This window comes from Callithrix jacchus, chromosome 1 (genome assembly GCF_049354715.1).
Source record: "Callithrix jacchus isolate 240 chromosome 1, calJac240_pri, whole genome shotgun sequence".
Taxonomy (NCBI): Eukaryota; Metazoa; Chordata; class Mammalia; order Primates; family Cebidae; genus Callithrix; species Callithrix jacchus.
The window spans coordinates 139,840,467-139,853,874 of NC_133502.1; the positions used below are offsets into that span (position 1 = coordinate 139,840,467).

General features: G+C 39.9%; 1 long non-coding RNA gene and 1 other non-coding gene across 3 annotated transcripts in view; one reads left to right on the forward strand and one right to left on the reverse strand.

Annotated features, from left to right (window-relative positions):
- Positions 1-13,408, reverse strand: part of LOC118155336 (uncharacterized) — a 100,655-nt gene that overhangs the window by 43,844 nt on the left and 43,403 nt on the right. The gene's annotated exons all lie outside the window — the stretch shown is intronic.
- LOC118147976 (U6 spliceosomal RNA) lies at positions 861-967 on the forward strand. Its single transcript, XR_004734705.3, has one exon. It is a non-coding gene; the product is annotated as a U6 spliceosomal RNA (small nuclear RNA).

The window sequence follows — 13,408 nt, forward strand, 5'->3', positions numbered from 1 at the left end:
GCCACTGCCTCTGCAGTAGAAGTGTCCTTGCTACCCTAGGATTAGTGAAGGAGCAAAGACCCTAAGTGCCTTACCCATACCTCCAACAAGCTGCAATCGACCCAAGGAGAGGAGGTAGGTATATCCTCCCTGAGTTCCACTCTGCTTGTCACTAGACAGGAACTCCTGGCTTGAGCCCACAGCACAGACCCTCCATCCTGGGATGAATGCACTGAGCAATTTCTAACCTGTATCTCTCTGGGGTACAGCCCCCAGGAAACAAGAAAAAGACCCTTGGCCACAACCACTACTAAGGTTTCTTCCTCTATTGCCTCCAACTTGGGGGAGAATCATAAGCCCTGAGATCACCCCAGAGCTGCAGGGGGCAGCCTAAAAGTGCTAAGCCATGATTTACAGCCAGCACTCAAAGAAGAGAGGAACCCACACTTTCAGAGCATTCAAAGTAAACACAGCTGCAGTTGTGAGGGAACACAGATGCAACTGAGGAAAGAAAGGGGAGCCACACAACTGAGCAAGTCTACCAACGACCAATATGCCTAAACGCCACCTACTGGATCATATCCAAAGCTTCAACACCAAAAATAACCCACTAATATACAACACTGTGAAACCAAAGACTTCAGCTTCAAATAAAGACCATGCATAAAACTTTGGCCCTGTAAAAACATCTAGAAAAGAAGTCTATTAACTGTACTCAATCTATGCTGCAGTTAAAGGAACAAGAATTCTAGTACCAACACAAGAATTCTGGTAACTCAAATGGACAGAGTGTCATATGTCCTCCAAATGACTGAACCAGTTCTCCAACAAGAGTTCTTAACCATGTGAGTTGGCTGAAATGAATGAAAAAGTAGAATTCAGTGCTCGCTTCGGCAGCACATATACTAAAATTGGAACGATACAGAGAAGATTAGCATGGCCCCTGCGCAAGGATGACACGCAAATTCGTGAAGCGTTCCATATTTTTAGAACACATGGACACACAGAGGGGAGTACTAAACACTGGGGTCTATAGGGGGAAAAGGGGAGGGCCAGTGGGAGGGGGAGGTGGGGAGGGATTGCCAGGGGAGAAATACCAAATGTGGGTGAAGGGGAGAAAGCAAACAAAACACACTGCCCTGTGTGTACCTATGCAACTGTATTGCATGCTCTGCACATGTACCCCAAAACCTAAAATGCAATAAAAAGAAAAAAAAAGAAAAAGTAGAATTCAGAATATGGACAGGAAAGATCTTTGAGATTTAGAAGAATGGCAAAACCCAATGCAAGGAAACTAAGAATCGTAATAAAACAATACAGGAGTTGAAGGACAGAACAGCTAGTATAAAAAGGAACCTAACAGCTCTGACAGAGCTGTAAAACACAACACAAGAATTTCACAATGCAATTACAACTATTAACAGCAGAATAGACCAAGCTGAGGAAAGAATCTTAGAACTTAAACACTGGTTCTCTGAAATAAGACAGTTAGACAAAATAAAGAAAAAAGAATGAAGAGGAATGAACAAAACCTCTGAGAAGTATGGGATTATGTAAAGAGGCCAGATCTACGAATCACTGGCATCTCCAAAAGGGAGGGGGAGAAAGCAAACCACTTGGAAAATATATTTCAGGATATCATCCATGAAAACTTCCCCAACCTTGCTGGATAGGCCAACTCTCAAATTCAGAAAATACAGAGAATCCCTGCAAGATTCTATACAAAAAGATTATCCCCAAGACACATAATCTACAGAATCTTCAGGGTCAAAATGAAAGAAAGAATGTTAAAGGCATCTAGAGTTAAGAGAAGATCACCTGCAAAAAAAAAAAAATCCCATTAGACTAACAGTGAACCTCTCAGCTGAAACACTATAAGCCAGAAGATAATGGGGCTCATATCCAACATTTTTAAAGAAAAAAATCCTCAACCAAAAATTTCATATCCAGTCAAACTACGCATTCTAAGCAGAGGAAAAATAAGATCCTTTTCAGATAAGCAAATGTTGAGGGAGTTCATTAGTACCAGACTTGCCTTACAAGAGGTCTTGAAAGGAGCATTAAATATAGAAAGAAAAGATTACTACCAAATAATACACAAACACTCTCAAATACACAGACCAGTGACGCTATAAAGCAACCACAGAAAGAAGCCAGCATAATAACCAGCTAACAACACAATGACAGGATCAAATCCACACATATTAATACTAACCTTTCATGTAAATGGGCTAAATGTCCTACCTAAAAGGCACAGAGTGGCAAGCTGAATAAAAAAAAGCAAAACCCAATGGTATACTGCCTTAAAGAGACCTACTTGCATGTAAAGACATACATAGGCTCAAAATAAAGGGATGGAGGAAAATCTACCAAGAATATGGAAAACAGAAAGAAGTAGAATTGCAATCCTAATTTTAGACAAAACAGACTTTAACCCAACAAAGATAAAAAAAGACAAAGAAGGGCATTATATAATGATAAAGGGTTTAATTCAACAAGAAGATCTAATTATTCTAAATATATATGCACACAACATAGTAGCACTCAGATTTATAAAGCAAATTCTTAGAGACCTACAAAGAGATGTAGACTCCACACAATAATAGTGAGAGACTTCAACACTCCACTGACAGTATTAGACAGATCATCAACATAGAAAATTAACAAAGATATTCAGGACCTAAACTAAACGTTGAACCAAATGGATCTGATAGATCTCTACAGAACTCTCCACCCCAAACCAACAGAATATACATTCTTCTCATCATAACATGGCACATATTCTAAAACTGACCACATAATTGGACATAAAACAATCATCAGCAAATGCAAAAAAATGAAAATCATACCAAACACACTCTTGGACCAGAACACAATAAAAATAGAAGTCAATACTAAGAAAATTACTTAAAACTATGCAATTACATGGAATAAACAATATGCTCCTGAATGACTTTTGGGTAAATGAAGTTAAGGTAGAAATCAAGAAGTTTTTCAAAACTAATGAGAACAAAGACATAAAATACAAAAATCTCTGGGACACAGCTAAGGCAGCGTTAAGAGGGAAATCTGTAGCAATAAATGCCCACATCAAAAAGTTAGAAAAATCTCAAATTAACAACCTAATATCCCAACTGGAAGAATTAGAGGAGCAAGGACAAATCAACTCCCAAGCTAGCAGAAGACAATAAATAACCAAAATTAGAGTTAAACTGAAGGAAAATAAAACACGAAAAACCATTCAAAAGATCAATGAATCCAGGAGTTGCTTTTTTAAAAGAATTAATAAGGTCAGCCACTAGCTAGACTAATAAAAAAGAAAAGAAAGATCCAATGAAACACAATTAGAAATGATGAAATAAGTGTTACTGCTGAACTCACAGAAATAAAAATAACCATCAGAATCTACTATGAACACCTCTATGCATACAAACTAGAAAACCTAGACAAGATGGATAAATTCCTGGACACATACATTCTCCAAAGTCTGAACCAGGAAGAAATTAATTCCCTGAACAGCTATGAGAAAAATCAGGCTCCAAAACTGAATCAGTAATAAATAGCCTACCAATCAAAAAAAGCCAAGGATCAGATGGATTCACAGCCAAATTCTACCAGATATAAAAAGCAGAGCTGGGATCATTCCTACAAAAACTATTCCAAAAAACTGAGGAGGGGGGCTTCTCCCAACACATTCTATGAGGCTAGCATCATCCCAATACCAAACCCTGGCACAACAAATAAAAACTTTGGGGGGGGGATTCAAGATGGCGTGGTAAGAACAACTCAGGATCGCAGCTTTCAGTGAACACTCAGAGGGTGAGACAAAGCCGCATTTCCAGATGGATCTTTGTTGCCCACAGAATGGGGAAATTCCCAGGTGTAGGAAAGACATGAAACACAAGCACAGCTGTTTTGGCTGTTGCAGCCGCTTCAGCCGGCGCCGCAGCACAGTGGCACTCCGCAACAATCTGCACAAAACACACTGGCCCAGGTGCCCTGCTAAACTGGCAATCTGAGATTTAGGAGGGCAGATTAGCATATTCATCTGATTAAACGGGACTTGGACAGTGAGCCAGACATGGAGATTCCTGGGAAGTGGCGTTTGAGCCACCGCAGTGGCTCGCTGTACAGGAAATCACACAGATGCCGGTGCCCTAACAGTGGGCGACCAAAACACCTGGGAGAGAGCCATCCGTTAAACTTAAAAAAAGAAAAGAAAAGAAAGAAAGGTGCTCTGAGGCAGGGAGCCAGGCGAGCAGGCTTGGTGGGTTTCAGCCCCACAGGGACAAACAAAATGGCAATTCGAAACGCTCCAGGTGGAGAGTTTCATTGCAGGCACAGCTGAACCCAGGACAGTGCAGCTCGGTGGGGGAGGGGCGTCCACCATTACAGAGGCAATCCGCCCCTACTGAGGTACACTCCCATTGCTGACGCAGCCTGCCATTGCCGAGGCAACCCACCATAACAGAGAGACTCTGCTGCAGGGTGGAGCCCGTGGCAGCAGGGCAGAGCCCGCGGCTGCAGGGCAGAGCCCCCAGAAACAGGGCAGACCCCACATCAGCAGGGCGGAGCCTCACCAGGCAAACAGTGACTAGACGGCCTCCTAGCTGGGCAGGATAGTGCAACGGACACTCATAAAGAAAGCCCCAACTCCCCAAGACAGAGCATCTGAGGATAAAAAGGGGTTTTAAAAGTTCTGCTGCAGCAGACATAAATGTAGCAGCATAACAGCCCTGAATGAACAACAGAGTTCACAGCTCAGCACTTGAGCTCCTATAAAGTACAGACCAACTCCTCAAGCAGCTCCCTGAACCCTGTATATCCAGAGTCACCTCATAAAGGACTGATCAGACTGACATTAGGCAGGCATCATTCTGGGACAAAAATAGCAAAAGAAGAAACTGGTAGCATGCCTCACGGTTCTGCAGCTGCTACAGGTGCACCCCAGACAAGCAGAGCCTGGAGTGGACCTCAGCAGTCGTACAGCGAAGGGGCTAGACTGGTAGAAGGAAAACCAAGTAACAGAAATGCCTCATCATCAACAATCTGGGTGTCCACTCAGAGACCCAGTCGACAGGTGGATAAATCCACAAAGATGGGAAGAAACCAGTGCAAAAAGAAGGAAAACGCCCGAAACCAGAACACCTCACCTCCTACAAAGGACCAAAACTCCTCACCAGCAAGGGAACAAAGTTGGATGGAGAATGACTGTGACGAAATAATGAAATCAGACTTCAGAAGGTGGGTAATGAGAAACTTCTGTGAGGTAAAAGAACATGTTCTAAATCAATGCAAAGAAACTAAGAACCTTAAAAAAAGATTTGAAAAAAGATTCGAGGAAATGATAACAAGAATAGATAACTTAGAGAGGAATATGAATGAATTGAAAAAGCTGAAAAACACAACATGAGAACTTCGCAAATCATGCACAAGTTTCAACAGCCAAATTGACCAAGCAGAAGAAAGGATATCAAAAGTCGAAGATCAACTCGATGAAATAAAATGAGAAACAAAGATTAGAGGAAAAAATGCAAAAAGGAATGAACAAAGTCTCCAAGAAATGTGAGACTATGTGAAGAGACCTAACCTACGTTTGATAGGTGTACCAGAAGGGGACAAAGAGAACGAATTCAAGCTGGAAAATACTCTTCAGGATATTATCCAGGAAAATTTCCCTAACCTAGCAAGGCAGGCCAACACTCAAATCCAGGAAATACAGAGAACACCACAAAGATATTCCTCAAGAAGAGCAACCCCAAGGCACATAATCATCAGATTTACGAGGGTTGAAATGAAGGAGAAAATACTAAGGGTAGCCAGAGAGAAAGGTTGGGTTACCCACAAAGGGAAGCCCATCAGGCTCACAGCAGATCTCTCAGCAGAAACTCTACAAGCAAGAAGAGAGTGGGGGCCAATATTCAACATCCTTAAAGAAAAGAACTTTCAACCCAGAATTACATATCCAGCCAAATTGAGCTTCATAAGTAAAGGAAAAATAAAATCCTTTGTGAACAAGCAAGTACTCAGAGAGTTTGTCACCACCAGGCCTGCTTTACAAGAGCTCCTGAAAGAGACACTACACATAGAAAGGAACAACCAGCACCAGCCATTCCAAAAATACACTAAATGCTAAAGAGCATCAAGAAAATGAAGAATCTTCATCAACTTACGAGCAAAACAGCCACTTAGCATCAAAATGGCAGTATCAAATTCACACATAACAATATTAACCCTAAATGTAAATGGGCTAAATGCACCAATCAAAAGACACAGACTGGCAAATTGGATAAAAAATCAAAACCCATCAGTGTGCTGTATCCAGGAAACCCATCTCACATGCAGGGATACACAAAGGCTCAAAATAAAGGGATGGAGGAAGATTTACCAAGCAAATGGAGAGCAAAAAAAAAAAAGCAGGAGTTGCAATTCTCATCTCTGATAAAATAGACTTTAAAGCAACAAAGATCAAAAGAGACAAAGAAGGTCATTACATAATGGTAAAAGGATCGATACAACAAGAAGAGCTAACGATCCTAAATATATATGGACCCAATACAGGAGCACCCAGATATATAAGGCAAGTTCTTAATGACTTACAAAGAGACTTAGACTCCCACACAATAATAGTGGGAGACTTTAACACTCCACTGTCAATATTAGACAGATCAACCACACAGAAAATTAACAAGGATATCCAGGGCTTGAACTCAGACCTCAAACAGGCAAACCTGAAGACATTTACAGAACTCTCCACCCCAAATCCACAGAATATACGTTCTTCTCGGCACCACATCATACCTACTCTAAAATTGACCACATAATTCGAAGTAAAGCACTCCTCAGCAAATGCAAAACAACGGAAATCATAACAAACAGTCTCTCAGACCATAGTGCAATCAAGTTAGAACTCAGAATTCAGAAACTAACCCAGAATCGCACAGCTTCATGGAAACTGAACAACTGGCTCTTGAATGTTGACTGGATAAACAATGAAATGAAGGCAGAAATAAAGAAGTTCTTCGAAACCAAAGAGAACGAAGACACAGCATACCAGAATCTCTGGAACACATTTAAAGCAGTCTCCAGAGGAAAATATATAGCAATAAGTGCCCATATGAGAAGAGTGGAAAAATCCAAAATTGACATCCTATCATCAAAATTGAAAGAGCTAGAGAAGCCAGATCAAAAAAACTCAAAACCTAGCAGAAGACAAGAAATAACTAAGATCAGAGCAGAACTGAAGGAGATAGAGACACAAAAAACTCTTCAAAAAGATCAATAAACCCAAGAGCCGGTTTTTTGAAAAGATCAACAAAATAGACAGACCACTAGCCAGATTGATAAAAAAGAAAAGAGAGAACAACCAAATAGATGCAATAAAAAACGATAAGATCAACAAAATAGACAGACCACTAGCCAGATTGATAAAAAAGAAAAGAGAGAACAACCAAATAGATGCAATAAAAAATGATAAAGGGGAAATCACCACAGATTCCACAGAAATTCAAACCATCATCAGAGAATATTACAAACAACTCTATGCACATAAACTAGTAAACCTGGAAGAAATGGATAAATTCCTGGACACCTGTGTCCTCCCAAGCTTAAACCAGGAGGAAGTCAAAACTACGAATAGACCAATAATAACAAGGTCTGAAGTCGAGGCAGCAATTAAGAGCCTACCACACAAAAAAAGCCCAGGTCCAGATGGGTTCACAGCCGAATTCTACCAGACACACAAAGAGGAGCTGGTACCATTCCTTCTGAAACTATTCCAAATAATCCAAAAAGAGGGAATCCTTCTCAAATCATTTTATGAGACCAACATCATCCTGTTACCAAAACCCAGCAGAGACCCAACAAGAAAAAAAAAACTTCAGGCCAATATCCATGATGAACATAGATGCAAAAATCTTCAATAAAATATTGGCAAGCCGATTGCAACAGCAAATCAAAAAACTTATCCATCATGATCAAGTAGGATTCATCCTGGGGATGCAAGGCTGGTTAAACATACGCAAGTCTATAAACGTAATTCACCACATAAACAGAGCCAAAAACAAAAACCACATGATTAACTCAATTGACACAGAGAAGGCATTTACAAAATACAGCAGCCCTTTATGCTAAAAACCCTCAATAAACTCGGTATCGGTGGAACATGTCTCAAAGTAATAAAAGCTATTTATGACAAACCAACAGCCAATATCATACTGAATGGGCAAAAACTGGAAGCATTCCCTTTGAAATCCGGCACTAGACAAGGATGCCCTCTTTCACCACTCCTATTCAATATAGTACTGGAAGTTCTAGCCAGAGCAATCAGGCAAGAAAAAGAAATAAAGGGTATTCAAATAGGAAAGGTGGAAGGCAAATTATTGTCACTATTTGCAGACAACATGATAGTATATCTAGAAGACCCCATTACCTCAGCCCAAAGACTCCTGAAACTGAAAAGCAATTTCAGCAAAGTCTCAGGATATAAAATCAATGTGCAAAAATCACAAGCATTCATCTACACCAATAACAGACTGCCATTCACAATTGCTACAAAAAGAATAAAATACCTAGGAATACAACTCACAAGGAATGTAAGGGACCTCTTCAAGGAAAACCACAAACCACTGCTCAATGAAATAAGAGAGGACACAAACAGATGGAGAAACATTCCATGTTCATGGTTAGGAAGAATTAATATCGTGAAAATGGCTATACTGCCCAAAGTAATTTACAGAATCAACGCTATCCCCATCAAGCTACCATTGACTTTCTTTACAGAACTGGAAAAAACCACCATGAACTTCATATGGAACCAAAAGAGAGCCTGCATAGCCAAGTCAATTCTAAGCAAAAAGTACACAGTGGGGGGCATCACACTATTGGATTTCAAACTATACTACAAGGCTACAGTAATCAAAACAGCATGGTACTGGTACCAAAACAGAGATATAGACCAATGGAACAGAACAGAGGCATCGGAGGCAACACAACATATCTGCAACCATACAGTCTTTGATAAACCTGACAAAAACAAGCAATGGGGAAAAGATTCCCTGTTTAATAAATGGTGTTGGGAAAACTGGCTAGCCATGTGAAGAAAGCAGAAACTGGACCCCTTCCTGACACCTTACACTAAAATTAACTCCAGATGGATTAAAGATTTAAACATGGCCGGGTGCGGTGGCTCAAGCCTGTAATCCCAGCACTTTGGGAGGCCGAGGCAGGTGGATCACGAGGTCAACAGATCGAGACCATCCTGGTCAACATAGTGAAACCCCGTCTCTACTAAAAATACAAAAAATTAGCTGGGCATGGTGGCGCATGCCTGTAATCCCAGCTCCTCAGGAGGCTGAGGCAGGAGAATTGCCTGAACCCAGGAGGCGGAGGTTGCGGTGAGCCGAGATCGCGCCATTGCACTCCAGCCTGGGTAACAAGAGCAAAACTCCATCTCAAAAAAAAAAAAAAAAAAAAACTTAAACATAAGACCTGGCACCATAAAAACCCTAGAAGAAAATCTAGGCAAAACCATTCAGGACATAGGAGTAGGCAATGACTTCATGACCAAAACACCAAAAGCATTGGCAACAAAAGCCAAAATAGACAAATGGGACCTAATCAAACTCCACAGCTTCTGCACGGCAAAAGAAACAATCACTAGAGTGAATCGGCAATCAACAGAATGGAAAAAAATTTTTGCAGTCTACCCAACTGACAAAGGGCTGATATCCAGAATTTACAAAGAACTCAAACAGATTTACAGGGAAAAAAAAAACAAGCCCATTCAAAAATGGGCAAAGGATATCAACAGACACTTTACAAAAGAAGACATACATGAGGCCAACAAACATATGAAAAAATGCTCATCATCACTGGTCATTAGAGAAATGCAAATCAAAACCACATTGAGATACCATCTCACGCCAGTCAGAATGGTGATCATTTAAAAATCTGGAGACAACAGATGCTGGAGAGGATGTGGAGAAATAGGAACACTTTTACACTGTTGGTGGGAGTGTAAACTAGTTCAATCATTGTGGAAGACAGTGTGGCGATTCTTCAAGGCCTTAGAAATAGAAATTCCAATTGACCCAGCAATCCCATTACTGGGTATATATCCAAAGGACTATAAATCGTTCTACTATAAGGACACATGCACACGAATGTTCATTGCAGCACTGTTTACATTAGCAAAAACCTGGAACCAACCCAAATGCCCATCGATGATAGACTGAATTGGGAAAATGTGGCACATATACACCATGGAATATTATGCAGCAATCAGAAATGATGAGTTTGTGTCGTTTGTAGGGACATGGATGAATCTGGAGAACATCATTCTCAGCAAACTGACACAAGAACAGAAAATGAAATACTGCATATTCTCACTCATAGGTGGGGGATGAAAAATGAGAACACATGGACACAGGGAGGGGAGTACCAAACACTGGGGTCTATTGGGGGGAAGAGGGGAGGGACAGCAGGTGGGGGAGCTGGGGAGGGATAGCCTGGGAGAAATGCCAAATGTGGGTGAAGGGGAGGAAGGCAGCAAAACACACTGCCATGTGTGTACCTATGCAAATGTCTTACATGTTCTGCACATGTACCCCAAAACCTAAAATGCAATTAAAAAAAGGAAACTTTAGACCAGTATCTTTGATGAAGATTGATGTCAAAATCTTCAACAAAAATCCTAGCAAACCAAACCCAGAAGCATATAAGAAGCTAACCCACCGTGATCAAGCAGGCTTTATCCCTGGGATGCAAGATTGGTTCAACATATGCAAATCAATAAATGGGACTCATCACATAAACAGAACTAAAGACAAAAACCACATGATTACCTCAATAGGTGCAGAAAAGACTTTCAATAAAATTCAACATCGCTTCATGTTGAAGACTCTCAATAAATTAGGTATTGAAGGAACATACTTGAAAGTAGTAACAGCTGTCAACGTAGTAATACACAGCCAACATTATACTGAATGGGCAAAAGCTGGAACATTCCCCTTGAAAATCAGCACATGACAAGGATGCCCTCTCTCACCACTTCTATTAAACACAGTATTGGAAGTCCTAGCCAGAGAAATAACCCAAAAGAAAGAAATAAAGTCATCTAAATAGGAAGAGAGGAAGTCAAACTATCCCTGTTTGCAGACAACATGATTCTATATCTAGAAATTCCCATAGTCTTGGCCCAAAAGCTCTTTCGGCTGCTAAACAACTTCAGCAAAGTTTCAGGATACAAAATTAATGTGCAAATATCACAGCATTCCTACACACCAACAGTAGCCAAGCCAAAAGCCAAACCAGGAAGGCAACGATATTTATAATTGCCACCAAAAAAATAAAATATCTAGGAATACAGCTAACCAGGAAGATGAAAGATCTCTACAATAAAAATGACAACATTGCTCAGAGGAAACACAAACAAATGGAAAAACATTCCATTCTCATGGATAGGAAAAATCAATATCATTAAGGTGTCCATACTACCCAAAACAATTTATAGATTCAATGCTATTTGTATCAAACTACCAATGGCATTCTTCACAGAACTAGAAAAATCTACTTTAAAATTCATGTAGAACTAAAAAAGAGCTTGAATAGCCAAGGCAGTTCAAAGCAAAAAGAACTAAGCTGGAGGCATTGTGTTACCTGACTTCAAACTATGCTACAGGGCTATCATAACCAAAACAGCATGGTACTTGTACAAAAACAGGCACATAGGCCAATGGAAAGAATAGACAATCCAGAAACAAGGCTGTACAACTATGACCACTTGATCTTCAACAAAGGTGACAAAAAGAAGCCATGGGAAAAAGACTCCTTATTCAATAAATGGGGCTGGGGTAAGTGGCTAGCCATGTTCAGAAGATTGAAACTGGACCCCTTCCTTACACCATACACAAAAATCAACTCAAGATGGATTGGAGACTTAAATGTAAAACCCAAAACTGTAAAAACTCTAGAAGACAACCTAGGCAATACTATCCTGGATATAGGACTATGCAAAGATTTCATGGCAAATACACCAAAAGTAATCACAACAAAAGCAAAAAATAGACAAATGGAATATAATTAAACTTAAGAGCTCTGTACAGCATGAGAAACTATCCACAGAGTAAACAGACAATCTGCAGAATGGGAGGAAATATCTGCAAACTATGAATGTGACAAAGGTATACTATCCATCATCTATAAGAAACTTAAATTTACAAGAGAAAAACAACCCCATTAAAAAGTGAGCAAAGGATGTGAACAGACACTTTTCAAAATAACACATACATGAAGCCAACAAGCATAGAAAAATAAGTTCAATATCACCATTCATTACAGAAATGCAAATTAAAACCACACCAGTCAGAATGCCTATTAATAAAAAGTCAAAAAATAACACGCTGGCAAGGTTGCAGAGAAAAGGGAACATTTATACACTGTTGGTGGGAGTCTGAATTAGTTCAACCATTGTGGAAAGAAGTATGCAGATTCCTCAAAGAGCTAAAAGCAGAACTACCATTTGACCCAGCAATTCCATTAGTTGGTATATACCCAGAGGAATATAAGTTATTCTACTGTAAAGACACATGCACATAAATGTTTACTGCAGCAATATTCATAATAGCAAAGGCATGGAATCAACCTAAATGCCCATCGATGATAGACTAGATAAAGCAAATGTGATACATATACACCGTGGAATACCATGCAGCCATAAAAAAGAATGAGATCTTGTCTTTTGCAGAAATATGGATGGAGCTGGAGGCTATTCGCCTTGTGAACTAACACAGGAACAGAAAACCAAATACTGCATATTTTTCTAAGTGAGCTAAATGACGAGAGTACAGGGGCACACAGGGGGAATAACACACACTGGAGTCTACCTGAGGGTGGAGGGTGGGAAGAGGGAGAGGAGCAGGAAAAATAACTATTGGGTACTGGGTTTAATAATGAATTAATTATTTCTGTACAACAAACCCACATGATGTGTGTTTTACCTATATAACAAACCTTCACATGTACTCCCAAACCTAAAGGTTATCAAAAGGAAGGTCCAGAAAATTCAGGTCAAACTTTTTAAAGAAAAATTATTTAAACTAATTCAAACAAAAAAGTTTTATAACTATGTTTTTATCCTGGAAGATGCTAAATATTAAGGCTCTGAAAAATTTAATATTTCTATCTTCATTGGTTTAAAGGTGTATCTATACAATATAGTCCTGTCTTAATTGTAATCAAAATTAAAAAATAATAACTTTCTCTTTTAAAAAAATTTTTTTAAGATGGAGTCTTGCTCCTCTGTGGCTCAGATTGGAGTGCAGTGGCGTGATCTTGGCTCACTGCCGTCTCCGCTTCCTGGGTTCAAGTGATTGTCCTGCCTCAGCCTCACAAGTAGCTGGGATTACAGGTGCATGCCACTATACCCAGA